The following is a 20,909-nucleotide window of genomic DNA, read 5'->3' on the forward strand; positions in this document are numbered from 1 at the left end:
TATTGTATAATGGTATGCTATTGTGCATCTCTTCCCAACACCATGTTCAATGATTTTACACTGTTAGCTTGAAATTGGCCAGGGTGGCAGTATTTATGCTGCAGACAGGCAAATTCTACATACTAGGTGTTCCGGTTTGCGAATGCTGCCGTTATGCAAAATACCAGAAATGGACTGGCTTTTATAAAGGGAGTTTTATTTGGTTACAAAGTTACAGTCCTAAGACAATAAAAAAGTGTTCAAACTAAGGCATCAACAATAGGATACCGTCACTGAAGAATGGCTGATGGCGTCCGGAACACCTCTGTCTGCCGGGAAGGCACATGGCTGGCATCTTCTTCCTTTGCTCCCAGGTTGTGTTTCAAAATGACTTTCTCCCAGCCATTTCTCTCAAAGCATCTGGGGTTGTTCTCTTAGTTTCTCCCAGGCAAACCCTGGGTTAGCAAAAGTCTGCTTTCATCAGCCGTCTCCAAAATGTCTCTCTCAGCTGTAGCAGTCTGGGCCTGTGATGGCTCTTTTTAAAGGACTAAAGTAGACTAATCAAGACCCTGCTGAATGGATGGGGCCACACCTCCATGGAAATAATCTAATCAAAATTATCACCTACAGTTGGGTGAGTTACATCTCCATGGAAACAACCTAATCCAAATATCCCACAAGATTGGATTAAAACATGTCTTTTGGAGGGACTAATATATCCAAACTGGCACACCAGGGTTCCCCCTTTCCTGTTAAGGAGGTTGTTAAACATTTGTCAGATGTAGTGAGTTGAATGGTGCTTCCCCTCCTCCCAATAATAAAAAGATATGTCCATGCCCTAATCCCTATAATTTGTGAATGTGGCTCTATCTGGAAAAAAAGTCTTTGCAGACATAATTAAATTACGGATCTTGAGATGAGATTATCCAGGATTATCTGGGTGGGTCCTAAATACAGTCAAATCATGCGTGTCTTTAAAAGGCAGAAGCAGAGGGAAAGTTGGCACAGATTCACAGAGGAGACCCACAGGTAGAGGAGGAGACCATGTGACCTTGGAGGCAGAGATGGGAATGATGCAGCCACTAGCCAAGGAATGCCTGGAGCCACCACAAGCTTGAAGAGACAAGGAATAGAATCTCCCCCAGAGCCCTACTGACACTTTGATTTCAGACTGCTGGTCTCCAGAAATGTGAAAGAATAAACTGCTGTTGTTTTAAACTACCGAGATTGAGGCATTTGTTATAGCAGTCACAGGAATTCACTAGTCACTAGTACATTGTGCACACCACTGCAGCAGTATTACATGATTCAGAGATGGGCACGTTCACCCAACCTAGGACAGTGGAAGGTCAGCTTGTATTGGAAATGAAGCACTCTCCCTCCACTGCAGGTTGCTGAATGGTTCCATCTTGACCACCATATTTGTCTAAGAATGAAAACTGCACAGAAAGTGGTAAAATTGGGATCTAGAGAGAAAGATTCAAGGTGTTTAAGAAGCTGGTTCTATTCTATCACTGGAATTTGTTTTATTACAAAATCAAATTAATTTCTTTTTTTTTTGTAGTTAGCAATAATATTTTAATGTTCCTTTGTCAACTGTAACAAATGCACACACCAACACTAAGGGTCAACAACGGGGTGGGGACAAGGGGCATGGAGTTTTTCTTTTTGGACTAATGAAAATGCTCTTATTGATTGTGGTGATAAATGCACAACTGTGTGAGCCATTGATTGTATGGTATGTGACTATATGTCTCAATAAAACTGCCCTCCCCCCAAAACATATCTATCTATAGCTAGAGATAAATATAAATATACATTATTTTCTGAGATACTGGTTGTAAATTAAAAAAAACAGGCCCTTAGAATTTTGTAAAGACCATAACATAATGACTTTACCACTCTTTTTGGGATATAACCATTTTATGTTTCTAAAATTTATGGGTTATGATTTAGAAGATCAAGTAGTAACTTCAGAACTCTATAATAGGACATTATTAGCATTTAAGAAAGAAATTTCTTTGATTACACTACTATAGACATGTTAGTTTTTAAAGAATATTTGCAATTGTTCTTTTTCACAGAGAGGACTGAAAATACATACAATTGTTATCATTTGATCAGTTCCTATTTAAATCAAGCAGAACTAACAAAGACAATCAGGAAAATAGTGAACAAGCTGAGATCTACCTGAATTCAATCATGCTCATTTGTTCCATAAACATTGAACCCAACCGTGTCTAAAGCATTCTATTCAGGACAGATGTCCATTCATTTAAGAGCTCTCAATTTATTTACCAGTAAGGAGTTTATTGAGGTTTTTTTTTTAAAAATAGTATTAACTCTTCATTATATAATCTATGTTTTTCTTCAAAGTTCTAAATTCATGCAATTTCATTATTTTTCCTAAAAAGTCTGTGCTTAATGAATAATTAAAATATTTTACATTGTTTAGGAGTTTATAGCCAAGTACACTGACAACTCATAAAAAAATATTTTGGCAATGACATTGCATCTTTGATAATTTTTTACCTTTCAGGAATTAACTTTTCTTTTATCTCTTAGAAATTTGTTAGTGTGGACAAGCACATTTCTGAAAGGGACACAGCACAGAAAATCCAAGGGATAGACATATTATATTGAGCTATTCTTAAAATAAAAATAAAATCTTTTCATCTTGAGCATTTCTATCTTTAATTATGTTTTCCAGGTTCAAGAGGTTTAAAATTAATTTTTTCTACCATCATCCTATTTCATTCCTTCACTTTCAAATACCTTTGTTCTTTTTAATGCAATTTTATTGCGATATATTCACATACCATAAAATCATCCAAAGTGTACAATCAGTTGTTCACAATATCATCATATGGTTGTATATTCATCACCACAATCAATTTTTTTAACATTTTCATTACTCCAAGAAATAAAAATAAGCATAAAAATAAAAATGAAAGTGGAAAAGAACACCCAAAACATCTCATACTCCTTTTCCCCTTCTATTATTCATTTACTTTTTGTTCCCCTTTTCTACTCATCTGTCCATACACCAGATAAAGGAAGTGTGGGCCACAGGGTTTTCATAATCATACAGTCATCCCGTATAAGCTATATAGTTACAGGATCGTCTTCAAGAATCAAGGATACCGGATTACAGTTCAACAGTTTCAGTTATTTCCTTCTAGCTATTCTAATACACTAAGAACTAAAAAGGGATAGCTATATAATGCATCAGAATAACTTCCAGAATGACCTCTCAACTCCGTTTGAAATCTCAGCCACTGAAACTTTGTTTCATTTCTCTTCCCCCTTTTGGTCAAGAAGGCTTTCTCAATGCCATGATGCTGGGTCCAGGCTCATCCCTGGGAGTCATGTCCCACATTGCCAGGGAGATTCACACCCTTGGGAGTCATGTCCCACATAGCGGGGAGGGCAGCGAGTTTACCTGCAGTGTTGGCTTAGAGACAGAGGCCACATCTGAGCAATGAAAGAGGTTCTATGGGAGTGACTCTTAGGCACAATTATTAGTAGGCTTAGCCTCTCCTTTGTAGTAACAGGCTTCATAAGGGCAAGCCCCAAATTTGAGGGACTGGTCTACTACAGTCGTAGTCCCCAATGCATGTGAGAATATCCAGAATTTCCCAGGTGGGAAATTTTAATATCTCCAGTTTTTCCCCAGTCCTTCAAGGAGGCTTTGCAAATACTTTTTATTCTCTGCCCAAATTACTCTTGGATGTATCAGGGTTTCATGCTAATTGGTACAAACCAACCAGATCTCATCCCGTATTCAAGATTCCATGTAATTATGGTGTTTAAGTAAACTGACCTTAAAAGTTACATTTTACAGCATGCTACAGAAAATATAGATTTTCCACCAAATAATATCTCTTCTTTTGGTCTCACAGAGAAGTCGACGTTTTAAAACACAGTCAATATCATCCTTTTCCCTTTAGTCTGGTTTACCTTAGTCCTAGCCAAGTTCATTTTGTTAACATCGCTAATTAAAGTCTGATCTCTCTTTCAGCTTCTTTAACATTTGCTGTATGGAGTAATGCTGACATTCATAACTGCCAAACTCTGGCTCTGAGTCTCAGGTGTCACATAGATACCTGAAGTTCCAGGGACCGACCAGGTTATACACAAACAGCTCATCGTCTCAGAATTTAGAAATAACAATTACAACTCATGATTAGATGTGACTGCTGTAGGAGCTTACAGTCTAGGAACCTTTACCGTAAGCCTTACCCTAATAACCTATGCTCTCAGATTCAATTCTCAGAGTTTGCACGTTAAAGTTAGTCCATATTAGTGAGGTGTTATAATGTTTGTTTTTTCGATTCTGGCTTCTTTCACTCAACATACTGTCCTCAAGGTCCATTCACCTAGGCGCATACCTCGCAACTTCATTTCTTCTTGCCGCTGCTCAATAATCCATTGTAAGTATACACGACAGTTCACCGTTCCGTTTATTGGTCAATGTACCCTTAGGTCACCTCCATCCATTGTGAATCGTGAATACTACCACCATAAACAGCAGTGTGCGATGTCCATTCATGTCCCTGCTCTCAGTTCTTCCAAGTATATACCCAATAACGGGGTTGTAAGACCATATGGCAACCACACTGCCCTCCAGATGGGCTGCCCCATTCTACTTCCCTACCAACAGTGAATAGCAATGTACATCTCTCACTCCATATTTTCTCCAGTACTCGTATCCCTCTGTGTATTTTTATACAGTTTTATTCACACACCATGCAATCCATTCTAAGTAAACAGTGATTCCCAGTATAATCACATAATCATACATTCACCACCACAATCTATATGAGAACATTTGCATTTCTTCCATTAAGAAAGAGGAAAAGGAGGAAAAAATGAAGAACAAAAATATTAAAAATAGAAGAAAGATAAAACTAAAATAAAATACAATGAAAAGGTCAGACAACAACAACACCAGGAATCCTGTATCACTCCCTTGTATCCCCCTGTTATAGACATTTAGCTTTGGTATATTGCCTTTGTTACAATCAATGGAAGCATACTACAATGTCACTGTTACTATAGATTCCGGTCTGCATTGACTGCATTTTTTTCCCTATACCATCCAATTTTCAACACCTTGCAAAGTTGACATTCATTTATTCTCCCTCTTTTACAAACATTCTTATATTTGTACATTTAATCACCATCATTGACCACTCTAGGTTTCACTTAGTTATACAATCCAAGTCTTTATCTTATATCTTTCCTTCTGGTGTCATACATGCCCCTAGCCTTCCACTTTCAACCACATGCACCTTTGTTCAGAGTGCTTAGAATATTGTGCTACCATCAAACAGCATCATGCTATCTATTTCTGGATCAATACAATCAATCCTGTTGAACCTTATGTACTCCTTCAGCATCAAATGCCCATTTTCTAACTTCTTTCTATCTCCTGACAACTGTGTTCTCAACTTTACTCTGAAATTTCACTCATCAAAGTTAGTTCATATTAGTGAGTACATAGAGTATCCATCCTTTTGTTTCTGGCTATTTTCACTCAATGTAATGTCTACTGTCTACCATTTGTCTTTTGGATTTTATATGTCATATCTTATTTTTATTTTCTCTGTCTCTCTCTTTACTCTTATGGATAGTCTTCATTTCTAATCTCTTCTCCAAACCTCTCCCTCCAGTCTTTTCCATCTGCCTGTAGTGCTCCCTTTAGTATCTCTTATAGAGCAGGTCCCTTGTTCACAAAGTCTCAGTGTCGGTTTGTTGAAAATATTTTAAACTCACCTTCATTTTTGAAGGACAGTTTTGCCAGATACAGAATTCTTGGTTGGCAGTTTTTTCTCTTTCAGTATCTTACATCTATCATGCCACTGCCTTCTTGCTTCCATGGTTTCTACTGAGAAATCTGCACATAGCCTTATTGAGTTTCCTTTATATGTGATGGATTGCTTTTCTCTTGCTGCTTTCAGGATTCTGTCTTTGTCTTTGACATATGATAATCTGATTATTATGTATCTTGGAGCAGGTCTATTCAGATCTATTCTGTTTGGGGTATGCTGGCTTCTTGGATCTGTAATTTTATGTCTTTCATAAGAGATGGGAAATTTTCAGTGATTATTTCCTCCATTTTTCTTTTTGACTCTTTTCCCTTCTCTTCACCTTCTGGGACACCCATGACACATATATTCATGTACTTCATGTTGTCATCTAATTCCCTGAGATTCTGCTCATATTTTTCCATTCTTTTCCCTATCTGTCCATTTTTGTGTAGGATTTCTGATGTTTTGTCCTCTAATTTCTGAATTCTTTCTTCTGCCTCTTCAAATCTGCTATTGAATGTCTCCATTGTGTTTTTCATCTCTTCTATTGTGCCTTTCATTCCCATAAGTTCTGTAAATTGTTTTTTCAAATTTTCAAGCTCTTCCTTATGTTTGTCCAATGTCTTCTTTATATACTTCATCTCTTTAGCTATATCTTCCCTCAACTCATTGATTTGACTTTTGAATTGATTTAGCATATTTGTTTGAAGATCTTTAATTAGTTGTTTCAACTCCTGAATCTCATTTAGTATAAATTTTTTCCTTTGACTGAGCCATATCTTCATATGTGTGGCCTTATCTTTCTAGTGTGATTCATAATTTTTTTGTTGTCTAGGCATCTTGTTTCCTTGATTACCCCAATCAGATTTTCCCAGACCCAATGGGCCCAGTTCTCAGAAGAGGGTGTAATCAGTATCAGGTTTCTCTGAAGATGAGATCCAGAAAGTTGTCAGACTTTCCTGTGAGGCCTCTAGATGCTGTGCTTTTTCTATCCTGCTCAGCAAGTGGTGCTCGTCAGCCTGCAATTCCCCACCAGCATAAAGAGGTGTGTTGCCTTTAATTCTTAGTAGACCTTGTCCCTGCCAGGGGCTGAGAGTGTCAGGAGCCAAGCTTAAGCTGTTTCTGCCCCCTACCCCTGGCCCTAGGGTCTGAGTTCTCTGAGGGAGGGCAGCCTCTTGAGCTGGGTTCTGCCTCCCCCTTTTGTTAGGGAAGGTAAGCCCTTTAGGGATTTATCTCCTACACCTGACTTTTTCCTTTGGCTCTGTGACTATCATAACTCCACCCTTGCCTGGGTCAACACTGACAACTGAAAATGCCTGAGGCAGGCTGTCTCTAATGAGCTACTTAGAATAAGAGAAAAAATAAAAGGAGGAAAGAAAGAAATCCTTTTTCAGAGCCATCCCTAGCCCCCCATTACCAATCAAAAACCAGAGTTAGTGCCCAGTTATAGGTGCTCCTTTTCTTGGGACACAGCCCTTTTCCAGCATTCTGAGCTCAGCTGATTCCAAAAGCCTCTGTTCTTTTATTTATGCATTTTTTTTTCTGTCAGCCCCACCTACTCTCTGCCAGGAGAAATCTCTGGGTTCCCTTCCTGCTTTCTCCAGATTTATCTGTACCTGTAGCTTGTCTTCAGTAGTAGACATCTGTTAATTAAAACCATACTTGCAGCTTGGTTGAGCTACCTTCCGTTCCTCCTAGTAGACTGCTTCTTTTTCCCACAGGGAATTCTTCCAACTCTGTCTGCCATGCTAGTGGGGGAGGGGCACCAGCTCTGCAGTTTGGGGAGCTTCACTTACAGTTCTTATGCTATGATCTCAGCCATTCCACCCATTCCAGACTGGTGTATGATATTTGTCCAGTCACAGATGTCCATTAACAGTTGTTCCAGACAATTTACTAGTTGTTCCTAGTGATATGCTAGCTGTTTCAGAGGACAAACTAAATTCTACACTGCCTTATGCCACCATCTTCTCCCGCCTCCCCTACCTTTGCTTTTTGATGAGCATATTTTGGATGAATTCCCAGTCAACTTTTTAATCTATTGAAATTCAAATAAATTTAACTCAAATAACATTTAAGGGTGATTTTCCTGATAGTTGATTAACTGGGAGCCCATCTTGGGAATTCTGGGAAAAAAAAAGTTGCCTGTTGCTAAAATAGCCCATTGTTAATACTGCTGCCACTAACATCAGTAAACTCATGCCCAATTGTCTTGGTTTGAAATGGAATGAACTTCCAAATGCAAATATCCAAATACTATATTATTCCTTAGCACTTTTATATTTGCTAGTAACATTACTAATCAAAAAGATAATTTTCTTGACTGTTTTCAAGGCAAAACAAACAAACAAACAAACAAAAAAAACACCAAACATACAAAAGCCAAGCCAGAAAACCACATAAGCACAAGAAAGGCACAGCAAGTAAGAGATTTTACTAAGGACATATAGTCTACCATTAATCAAGCAATAATAATAATAATTCAAGTCTACTCTCCTAGTCTAGAACAATTCTCCTCTCTATACTACAAAAAAACACAACCACCAAAAACTTTTGGGAGATGAGAATCATGACGGACTTAAAGGGAAGCATGAGAAAATAAAAGATCAGTTTTAAGATTCCCCAGTTTTTGCTTATTTTATGTTTCAAACTTAAAACTGAGTCATAATTTTCCCACATATTTTCAGTATTTGAAATAGCCATTAAAGAATAAATATGATCAAAATTAAACAAATATATTTTATAATAAAATTTTAAGTTTTTTTCTTTACCAAATAGTATAGTTTCCATGTAAAGAAAAAAAGATAATATACAGATGATCCAAAAAGGAAAAAATTACTGGCAATTCCAAACAGCCAGGGATAATCATTATTTTGGTATACACTCTCCTAGAGGTTTTTGTAATCCTGTATATAAAACCCATTTTTAAAAATTAGGAATAAACCAAGACATAATTTAGTAATTTTATTAATCTTAAAATTTCCCTATAATCTTATTTTTATAAATAGTTATTAAGCTTTTTCTTTATGAGACCTTCTGGATTTTACATTGGTTTAAAAATCCTCCCAACTTAACCACGTTTAGCTGTTAGTAAGTAAACTTTTTTCATAGACTTCTGGAGAAGATTCTCCCAGTGAAATTTTCAGTTTCATTTATTTTTTCCCCCTTTTCTCATTCTCTTTTCAGTAAGGAAAAGAACAATATTAAAACACTGCTTACATTTTATTTTTATTTTGGAGTAAGGAAAAGTTTCAAAAATTGGTTCTGGTGATGAACGCACACTGTATGATGGTGCTGTGAATAACTGATTGTACGCTGTGGATGACTGTAGGGTGTGTGACTATATCTCAGTAAAACTGTATTTTAAAAAAAGTAAATGAACAATGGGGAGAAGGAGGAGAATGGGATGTTTTGGATGTTCTTTTTAATTTTAATTTCAATTTTATTTTTTGGAGTAATGAAAGTGTTCAAAGATTGTGGTGATGAAAGCACAACTATATGACGATACTGTGAACAAATAATTGTACACTTTGGAGGATTGTATGCTATGTGAATATATCTCAATAAAATCACATTAAAAAAAAAAGATTCCCCAGTTTTATAGCCCCATGCTAGCCTAAAATAACAATTGGGAACATATCTGCTTTACCAAAGACCTAAAAAGTAAACTGACTCAAAATAAGTGTTTACAGGGAAGATAAGGACCTTACTGTCTTTCCATTAACAAAAGCATTTTTAAATATTACTCTTTCTTGATAATACTGGCTAAGGAAAATTCAAGCAGGTTTGCTTTTTTCCTAAAATGAAAAAGAATCTCACCAGCAAAGTTGAAATATAAGGAATCAGGAAAAAAATCAGTGATTTGTTCCTTGATGGCAACTTTACGCAAGAGTTTCTTTACACTAAATTGTTTTCATCATGTGGAAACCACTGACAGAAATCTAGGTGAATGGATATAATTAAGTAGTTGTGTGGCTGCAACTCCAAATTTTTTTTTTTTTAATCAAACTCCTCAACATTTGCCCAGGAACCCGAGAGCAACACAGCCTTCTAAGATTTAGGTCCTCAGGACATTTCAAAGCCACCTGGGCAAAGGCTTGGAATGAATACAATGGTGGACCATCCTGCCTTGGCCCTGCATCTGGATTCATGACCTAATATATCTTTCCCAACTCTGAAGGCCATCGTTTTAAGAGCATCAAGAACTGGGCGTCTGCCATCGTCAACAAACAGCACTTCTCTGGAGCATTTACATCCACAGAAATTCAAGTATCCCTGAAAGAGCACAGATTGCACAGGATGCCGCCTCTAGCCTTCTCCACACGTGGGATGGAAATTCTGCTTTGGCAGGACAGTTCTTAGAGAAAAGGAAGCCTGCCCATTACTCGCACATGTTTTCTTGGTTTAAGAACTATGAGCCAGATCAGAGAAGATTCTCTGAGAAGCAATGAAGTTTAGCTTTAAGTTCCCCTCCTTCTCCGGAGCTTCTTCTGAAGCCCTGGACCTAATGTTGTTTTTGTAATTTGGCAATCTTTGAGTCCCCTTAATTATATAATTTATAGAGACCCCCAAAATGGGAATCTGCCCCTGAGCTAGAGAAATTGCACCAAATCTTAGCTTGATAAAAGAGTAAAAATTAAACACAAACCCCTCTTATTCTTTTATGGATACTCCCCACCCCTGGCATGTATCTGCTAGGGCTGAGACCAGTTTCTTTGACTGTGGTCATCAATTGTCCTTCATTAACCACAGCAGTGGTTCAAAAACTGGCTGCAGTTTATTGACTTATTCTCCTTAGCTCCTCATTGAAAGAACATTCCAGTGTGGGATAATTATTACAATGGCTTATAGACTCCCACAGGTCAGAAGAGTGCTAATACGGTGGCCCTCTTTTTGGTTAAGTGGCACCACTGTTCCAATGTCAGCTAAGTTCCATTTTCTGGGGAATTCGATGGATTTGCCTAGGCTTTCACACTTAACCCCACTGGGCTCTGAAGTGAGCAAACCATAGACACACAAAGTGATACACATATACACACATATAACTTGAAACATTATAAAAATACATGGCATAGAAAATGAAAATCTTCCATAATCCCACACAGCTGAGAAAATTGGTCAACCTTTTTTTTTCCCCTCAAGGCATACATTACCATTTTATTTATTTTACTGAAATGGGATTTATACTCTCAACTCTGAAGAGGCCCCATTTGCACTTAGTGACATATCTTGGACATCTTTCCATGTCCATCTATATCAAGTGACCTCCTTTTTTTTTAATTATTCATTTTATTGAGATATATTCACATACCACGCAGTCATACAAAACAAATCGTACATTTGATTGTTCTTAGTACCATTACGTAGTTGTACATTCATTACCAAAATCAATCCCCGACACCCTCATTACCACACACACAGAAATAACCAGAATAATAATCAAAGTGAAAAGGAGCAACTAAATTAAAAAAAAACACTGGGTGCCCTTGTCTGTTTGTTTGTTTGTTCGTTTCCTTCCCCCACCTTTCCACTCATCCATCCACAAACTAGACAAATGGGAGTGTGATCCCTATGGCCCCCCCCAATCCCACTGTCCCCCCTCATAAGCCACATTTTTATACAATTAAGTGACCTCCTTTTTATTCTTTTTTTTTTTTTTTAAATGGCTCCACTGTATTACACTGTATGGCTGAACCATACTTTCCTTGACCATTTGCCTGTTAATGCACATCTGGGTTCTTTCCAATTTTCTCTGTAACAAATATTCTTGCAAACATCATTTTACACTTAAATCTTTGACCACTTGTAGGAATGTTTCTCTATGATGAATTCCCAGAAGGTGAATTATTTTTGGGTCAAAAAGGTATGAGCATTTCATTCCTAATAGCTGTTGCCAAATTGCCCACCAATAATGTTATACTTGTTCCCCGACCCTTTTAGCAGAACTAGAATCATGCAATTTGGGGATATCTGATAAAGTTAGGAGTTAAGAGGTTCAGCCTGTGGAGTTTCCCACTTTGTGAAAAGCTAACAAAGAAATCAAAAGTCTCCCCTTTCCTTGATGAACTCACTGCTCTGGGTGAACCAACTACTCAGACAGATATTTAGTTATTGTGAGAGGTGAACATTCTAACATGTCACGCTTGCATCTAGCTGGATTTATTAGAAACAATTTGTCAGTGAATGTATAAGCATATATGTTAGTTATAGAATGCTTAATAACTTAATTACTAAAGAAATATAAGTTGGTCCAGACTTTTAGCATGGCTGTTTTAATATAAACAACACATTCCATCTTACAGCATCAGACTGTTTATAACTGCACAATTCCTTGATTTCATCACTATGTTTATTGAAGCAAAGTTGTTTGAAAAATCTATTCTTTAAAGAAAAGTGAAAAGTGACCCTGAGCCAGACTTTGATGAAACAGCAGGATCTGTCAAACAGCCTTCAGGACCCTATTTTGATGCTTTACTATGGATTACGTCTCCAGAGTTAGGATCTTTGGGCATTAGATTGGGAAGACATTTTAAGAGTGATCTGCTGAAAAGATTTTCAAACTCTAATCCACAAAAGCTTCTGGCTGCTACAGGGAGATTGGTGGGGGAGCAGGGCAGCAGAGGATTAAGGGATCTTAGTATTCCAACCCCTCTTTCACCACAGCAGCCCCAATTCGGTCTGTTGTATGTAGTGGATTATATATTGTGTTATGCGGAGCAAGTTAATCTCTTTCATTTTCCTCCTCTGTAAAACAGAAATAATAATAATAGTAACAGAAATAATAGAGCCTCTATCTTATTTTACAGAGTTGTGAAAATTAATTTAATAACACTATACATGTAAAATGCTTAGCACAGAGCCCTGCACTTATCGAACACTCAATAAATGTTTCCTCTATTATTAGTTAAGATTTTGCCTTGAAAAAGAATTTTGCTGCTAAAAAAACAGGTTTCAAAACCACTAAGTTATTTCTGTCATTTGTAAAATAAGGAGATTATTCCAAACAGGGTGGTTTTAAACTTTATTTCCTGACTCCCAATCCAATAGTCATTCCTCTCACTCCCAGACCCCAATCCAATTTTATGGACACTGCTGGGGGCTCTGAGGATAATCTGTCCTCCCACACACCAGGGAGCTCCAGGTTCCACCAAGCCTGGCCAGACCACAGCTGCTCTATCTGTGTTCCTGTTCATTTGAAGAAGAAACATGATGGTACTCAAGTTTTCTCTGTCCTGTGGGAGATGATTTGTGCAGGTTCACCATGAGAGTTGAATACGAAAGTTTTAAAATGTTTCTCCTCGTCGCCATCTTTTCCATGATTATCAGGATGTTCAAAAAAAGTTCAGAAATGGGCACTTACTTCTAAAACTGGCCGAAATGTCTATTCTCCATCCAGACTTTTTTATAAGGAAGAATTTACCTAACAAACGCACACTCTTACTCAGTTTTTTTCTTAGGAAAGCTAGTCTTTGTTCAGGGGAAGTTTTCCAGTTTATCTAATGAATCACAGACATGAGGCAAGGAGCGGGTAGATTTTAAGTGTTTTCCTTTTTGAATGGTCTAATATGAGACCAAAAAGTATGGAGTAGGAGCTAAACCTACTAACTTGTGTCTCTTTTCTACGCAGTAACTCCTTCCATGCCAGTCACTGCTCATGTCTGAAAGCCAGACGTGGGTTTGGGGTGGGAGGGCTTCCCTGTGTCAGAGTGATTCAAGGTCTGTGGTAGACTTAGGAACAAGCAGACATAAAAACTGTAGAATTATGGGCTGAAAACAGCATTTAATGAAACCCCTCCCTCCAGGCGCTCTTGATCAAAGTCTACCCTTGCACTAAGACAATCGATCTACAGTTGCATACATAAAATTTTGGCAATACTCTGTCCTCATTGCTTTCAACAGAGGCTTTAGACCTCTGGAACTGGGCAGCGTCCCAGAACTGAGATCCAGTTGCATTACACATACCAGAAGACACACCACCACAGCCGAGGCCCAGGCAACCACTTTCTTTTAACCTCGCGTCTGTGAAAAGTTACTTTCCAAAAAAATAAGTGAAACCTGATGTCTTCTCCGGGTGGTTATTTTTGCGCCTATGAAGTCAATAAAACTCTCCAGATTTATTAGACAGCTCTGCTGCGAGAGACAAGACCACTTCCTATTCCCTAGCAGAAATGTGTGCCTTTCCTTTCTGCAACCTTCTAACCACAGATTTTAATTTTATTCATTTCTTTTATTTTTCCCAGAAAATTTGTCAGAACCCTCTGAGATAAGTGGCTTGGCCTGCAATAAAATTCCAGTCCCTTGGATCCAAGAGTGACAACACCATCACATTTTGGTCTCCTCTAGCTTTTCTTCTTTAGCTCCTATTCTAGAGGGTCCCCCTTTTCTTCACACTGGAGTCAGCAAGGAGTTTTGGCTGCTTTTCCTCACCACTCTAAGCACTAAGTTGAATACCTACAAATAAATTATATTTGTGTTTGAATCTACTAACTGTTGGTTGAAGAATTGAGGCCCATGATCATGACAATTGGATTCAATTCTACTTAATGCAACTGTATGTATTGAGCCCCTACTATATGCTAGTGCTCCACTGGGTATGGCAAAACAAAGATTTACAAGATAGTGTCTATTCTCTGAAGGAGCTCAGAGTCTACTACGGAAAACAAACATATTAACAAATAAAAATAATTTAGTGTGAAGTGTTCCATAACGAACACTGAGTTTTGTGGGGAACAAAGACCAGAACATGGAAAGATCATGAAAGGCTTCACAGAGGAGATGGCTCTTGAGCTGTGTGTCTAAAGATGGGTGGGAGTTTGTCAGGTGGACTTGGGGAAGGGCATAGCAGGCAGAGGGACCAGCAAGTGTAAAGGATCAGAGGTGTGAATAAGCACAGCACATTTGGGGACGTAAGAAGTTCTGTGAATTCAGAATGAAGTTAGAAGATCACAAGCAATGTGTGGTCATAAATAAAAGTGTGGGTCTAACTTTTAGTTGAATGGGAATCACCAAAGTGGTTTAAGCATTAGAACAATTGTGGAAGCATGACCAAGTAAGTGGAGAGAGGAGGGAAGGGGTGGACAAGTGGCTGTGAGTGTTATCCAGGGAAGAAATGAAGAAAGCCTGAACTAGGCAGGCCAGTGCTGGGGAATGGATAGGGAGACTTAGGGCTATATCAATGAGGGAAACCAAAAGGGGTAGTAGAGTGACAAAGATTCCTACCCTAAAATTTTTAAGCAGTTTTATTTCATTATTTAAGAGCGAAAATTATGCAAAGATACTTTCAACTCTAAGTTATTGACACATGAAAATTTTTTCTATGCCTACTTCCAAAATTACTGAAATGAAAGACATTCTGTACTTACAGCCAGGGCCACCACATGTGGCTATGTGGACTGTGTGTGCACAACTCCATGCACAACTCTTTGGAGTTGTGCATTATGGCAACCCTGTCCATACATGGACTTAAGAAGAGCATTTCTAGGATTTTACCCTTGGATGGGTCTTCTGAATATCATTTAAAGGGATTCAAACCAATGCTACCTTGACTAGCTTGTTTTGATTATCCTCATGTTAACAGGGAAAACAAAGCATTGTTAATTTTAAAAGTTCATACTCAATTTATATGCATATTATCTCAATTTAACTGTCATCTTCCTTGGATAATTACTTCTGTCTCATTCACTCATAATTTAGGCCTTATGAGGGAAGGTGCTCTTAGTGTCATCACTCACTGATTTGGGCAAAGGAAGAGAGACGTGGTATAACATTTTGGGAGTAAGATGATCCTTGGTTTATTTCCTATGACCTTGAGCAAGGCACTGAAGTTCAGTTTCCCCAACTGTATAATGGGACAACATTAATACCTATCTCATAGGTTTGGGATGAGAGCTAAATGAGCCAATGAATAGAAAGTGCTTGGAACATAGTAAGTGACAACTATTTGATACCCTTTACGTGTCATGCACTGTGCTGAGTGCTTGATATACAGCATCTCATTGCAATCTTCTAGTTTTACAGAGGAGGAAATTTAAGCTCTTTGAGGTCAGCGCTTATTCATCGCCATATCCCAGGCCCAGAGCAGTGTTTGCTCCAAGGTGCATAGTAGCTGAGGACAGTTAAATAATAACTTGTCCAAGGTCAAACAACGAGTGAGTAGCAGGGTCAGGATTCAGACCCATGTCTGCATGATTCCAAGCCTTGTGCTCTTTTAATAACTTCCCAGTCTCATTGTCCAAAAGAAAATGACATGGAAGCTGGTTGAAGTGCTGCTTTGGGAGCCTTCTTTTACTACCAGCTTCCAAATTACTTAATTATCAACTTAGGGTTCTCAGGATAAGTAGTTCCCATTTATATATTAAAACTTACTTTCAGAGTATTTCCACATGAATCAATCTTGTGACTGATAAGTCTTCCTTCGTGAGCTCCTGTCCCATATTTTTAACACTTTTTTTGACTACCAGTCTCCTGAAGGCACTGGTCTCTGATACTGCCAAGCCAGAACTCATGAACATGCCCCATCTCCCCCACACTCACCCCTCTAAAAGCTCTGCTTTACCTTTTATCTTGATTGTTGACATTTCCCTCCACCCAGGCACTCAAGCTAAAGATTTTGGATTCAACATTTACTCTTCCTTTTTTCTCACCGATTGGTCACCAAGTTTTGTTGTTTTTACTTGCAAAAAGGTTTTCAAATCTGGCCTTTTTTTTTTTTTTTTTCACCTCAGCTGCTACTCCCTGATTCAGCACTTCATCATCTTTTGCCTGAACTGTTCCAATAGCTTCCTAATTGACCCTCTCACTTTCATTCCCTTCCCCCTCCAGCGTTACAGGTGAAATTATCTTCCTATATCATAGAGCAGACCAGACACTCTCCAGCTATAAAAGCTTTGTTAGTGTTCACTCCCTATTGTGTAATACTGTATTTAAAACTGAATCTAGTTAGATTTTCCTATAACTCTCCTCATACATCCCCCCAAACACTCACCACGCTTTAGGACTTTGCGCCTCTCTTCAAGCTGTTTCCTCTGCCTAAAATTACCTTCCCTTCCTTATATGCCTTGAAAACTCCTGCTCGTTCATTAAGGCCCAATCCAATACCACATCCTGTGTGTAGTCCTTTGCACCCTTCCCCTTCTAATACAAGGAAAATAAATGGTTCCCTCTATCTACCCATTTATTATAGCATTTTCAACATTTTTTTATTAAAGTTAGTGATTTATGTATTAATTGTCCATGCAGCCTCAATGCCAAGGACTACTTAATTCATCTTTGTAACCCCAATCCTAATATAAGCATATTTAAGTTTCTTCCATTTAAGGGAAAAAAGCACTTTGATGTAAAAAAAAAAAAAAAATTAAGTGAATAACAGTATAAGTGGTGGGAGGGAGGCAAAATAGTGCAGATGGTGGGATAAGAGAAGCTTGGGAAATGCTGGTCTAGCCGATAGTAGGTACTCAATATATGTCTTAAATATGTGAACATGCCTACTTTATAACAGTTGACTTCATCTTGGGCGCAATCCCGCTTAATAACGAAGGTAATAAACAACTATAAAAAGGGCAAAGTAGTCTCGGGATCACATGAAAGTGGAACCCATTGAAATCAGACCTCTCCCAAGAGTGGAGTTTCATCAGAATTGTATGCTTTCTTACCCTGATGTGGATCATCGTCACATGGAGGGCATTTTAACCCCTGTTCATCTTGGACTTCTATCAATTTCTTTGTTTATAAAGTAATTTCCAACCAGCCACAGGATCAATCTTTTCTTACAGCTGTGCAAAGCCTTACTCATCTCTGGACTTTTGTTGTCTTTTCCATCTTTATATGTCAAATTTGGAAATGAGTCTTTACTTTGTTGTTGCACTAGCATGATGCGCTATAATATTAAAAATATCCTAGTTTCCACTTAATAGGGTATGTGATATACAAATTTCTCTTGAAAGGTTTTTCAGTGGAATTATGGGACTGTTTTGAAAAAGGTCAGATCTTGCTGGATGGGTAGTCAGGGGCTTTGGATTCTAATTCTGGCCATGCCACTGGTCCCTTGAATGAACTTTAGGCAAGTCACTTAGTCTTTAGTTCTCTTCTGTATCTCAGGAATGGAAAAGATTGCAAATCTGCTGCCCCTAGGCCAGATTTGACCCATAGGAACATTGTGTTTGCCCCTTACAGTGTTTGAATGAGGCAACAATTTAATTGGTAATTTTATATAAGAGCCCAGTTTTCACTTTCCCTTGAGAAATCAGAAGATTTGGGCTCACATTCCACTCAGTTAGTCATAGCTGTCCCTTTTAACAGGTCATGGGCTCCCCAAGATCCCAATTACCCCTACAATTTCTATTGCCCTTTTGTCTGCCCAACGGACAGGCAAAATAACAGTTGTTGTCTGTCATTGTGCTTGTACTCGAAGGGAATATTAAAAATATTTAATTACTAAGGCATGGAAACTGACCCATCAGAATAGACACTGACTCCAGAGGGCTCCTGTTCACCCCAGTTGCTGGATCATGGGGAAGTCTAAGAGCTCCTGGAGAAGAGGTAGGGGACGGGCAATGCTTATAGGCTTGGAGCAACATCTATGCACCACTTGGCAAGGAATATGTTAGCCTCAGGTACACACTACCTGAATAATGTCAGCCCTGCTTAAAACGTTATTTTTTTCAGAGTACAGACAGATGTTTCTGCACCCTTTTCTTTTATTGAAAACAAGGAAATCAAAGAAAAATCGAAAAGGTGGCAAGATTTGTCTTGCTCTTGATTGCTTTGCTCATTTACTAACTGACTGTTACAAGCATCTGAGTTTGATTTCCTGGTACTAACCGATCTATAAAGTCTTTTCCCAGCCCAAGCATAATGTGCTTCTAATTTTATCTATTTTATAAATGAAGTGAAACTTTTGCAAATCATGTTGAAGAAAGGACATTGTATGGAATTTACATAAGGCCTAAAGCAATGATAGAGTTAATCACTCACCAATAAATTATCTCAGTTTTCTTATTTGGCTTTCCATTTTTAAAAGCACTCTGATGTTTTGTTTTTGTTTTCTTTTTAAATTTAGCCATGGCTATTTTTCAAACAGAATTAATGACCAAAAGCTAGTCTCATTCTCTAATTACAGTAAGAGACACTAGAGAGGAGCTGTTCCAGACACTGAGCCATCTTGGCTTGGGGAGAGGCTCTGGGTGGTTTTACTGTGGGCTGGCTCAGTACCTGGGTTGAGGAAACATCTGTCACAACATGCGGTCCAGTGGGCGCACTGCTTAATTATAAAATGGCATTGCAGTGTCCCTTTGAGTTGGCTGGCCTGAGCTTCTAATGCTATACTATCAAGCAAAATGTAATTCTTGTTTCGTTAACTGAATCTCCAACCAATGGTTGAATCGTTTAGGGAAGAGTGAAAAAGTTCAATCTTTGCTCTTAGAGAAAAGGTAGGGGGAAAGAAAATACAAACAAATACTTTCTAAAAGCAATCGAGAAGCTGAGATGTGTGGGGGTGCCCCCATATTGGGAATGGGGGAGCTAAATGACTCATGCTTCTAGTATGAACTATGTAGTGCTTCCTCCTCTTCATTCCAGGGACCCTATTTGGGAGGTCAGGGACAATGACAATTGAGAAGCAAAGGGAAAACTGGAGAAGGATGGAGGGAACGCTTGGAACACCAGAAGCCTTATTCACCTTGAATAAGAGGACGCATTGGCCATAAGGAATTCATGCAATCCGTTATGGCCCAGGACTTAAGAGTTTATTTTTAGGACCCGTACACTCAGGAACTCTTCATAGTGGTGTGTGTCTCTTATAGCAGTTATGAGCACTTACCTTCCTGAATCTTCTTTTACACTGATGAGAGAATAGGGCCCATTGTCGGCAGAGTCTGCTTCGGAGTATCTTTTGTCTCATAGCCCACTGTAATCACTTCCAGACCAGTGGTATATTTATGATTTACATCATGCTACAGAGGAAGAAGTCCTAAGGATTTTTTTCTCTAAATCTTTTTGAATTATTATTTTAGACTCATTGCCAGTTTTTTTTAAAGGGGGAAGTTGACGAACTTTTAAACATGTCATTATATGCTCTGAAATAGCAACTCTTTGTTCTTTCAAAGTTTCTTGTAGAAAGAAATTTAAAGGGCTGTGTGTATGTGTGTGTGTGTTTAGAAACAGGTAGACAAAGGAGATGGGTAAAAAGGAACACTTGATATTCACTAATAAAAATAAATCTGTATTTTTTGTTACCGTTAGAACAAAAGTTGGCAGATTTGAGGGAATCCTACCTAATATTTGGAATGGGTTTAGGAAGGTCAGCTCTAAATTCATTTTTAATCATGTTTCAGTATCTAGGGACAGTAACTAAAGAGTTAAGCCCTGAAGCACGGAAATATCTCTAAGTCAGAAAACAAAGGAAACTTGCATATTTCTGAAGATGACATTGGATCAGCCTGTGGATTTCAAGCAATTATGCGATATTATGATTCCCACTGAGCATGCATTAGTTGGAATACTATTCTTTTTATTTTTCCATGTCCTAGGGTTGTACACTGAAAGAGCCCTGTTCAACTTCGCATGTCAGGATTTTGAAGGAAAAATTATAGTAAAATATGTTTAAAACAGTGGGGCCTTATGTGAGAGAACACAACATTTTCTAAGGCTTTCAAAAATCCTTTTGTTAAAAATATGGTTTTTATTTTGTTTCTTTTTTTCTCTTTCTTTTTAAATTTATTCTTTTATTTCACCTCCCCTCCTTCGCAGAGAAAAGCAGACAAGTTCAAAGGATCTCCATTAAACAGCCTGCATTTAGGGCCTGGGGACCGACAATGGACTTGTTTTAAATGGGACACCCCACATGGAAGATAAACAAGTAAGAAATTCATCTGTATATATAGCTTCAGTTCCAACAACCATAATGACGGTCATAGCAGCTGAGTAAATGTTCCCCTAGGGAAATCTTATTAATGGAAGTTTCTATAAGTTTTAAAGATAGGTTGTTCATAAAGGGTAGGAACTTTTCTAGAGTGCAAGGAATTGAAGACACAGCCCACAGACTGTTCTAAAAGATGGATTTCTTTTAAAATTTAGTTAATTAAAAACAAAACCAAACAAAAAACTAGCACAGAGAATTTT

General features: G+C 38.1%; 1 protein-coding gene across 6 annotated transcripts in view; it reads right to left on the bottom strand.

The window, feature by feature from the left end:
* NFIB (nuclear factor I B) overlaps nucleotides 1-20,909 on the bottom strand; it is a 465,213-nt gene that overhangs the window by 270,818 nt on the left and 173,486 nt on the right. The gene's annotated exons all lie outside the window — the stretch shown is intronic.

Source organism: Choloepus didactylus, chromosome 10, assembly GCF_015220235.1.
Source record: "Choloepus didactylus isolate mChoDid1 chromosome 10, mChoDid1.pri, whole genome shotgun sequence".
Taxonomy (NCBI): Eukaryota; Metazoa; Chordata; class Mammalia; order Pilosa; family Megalonychidae; genus Choloepus; species Choloepus didactylus.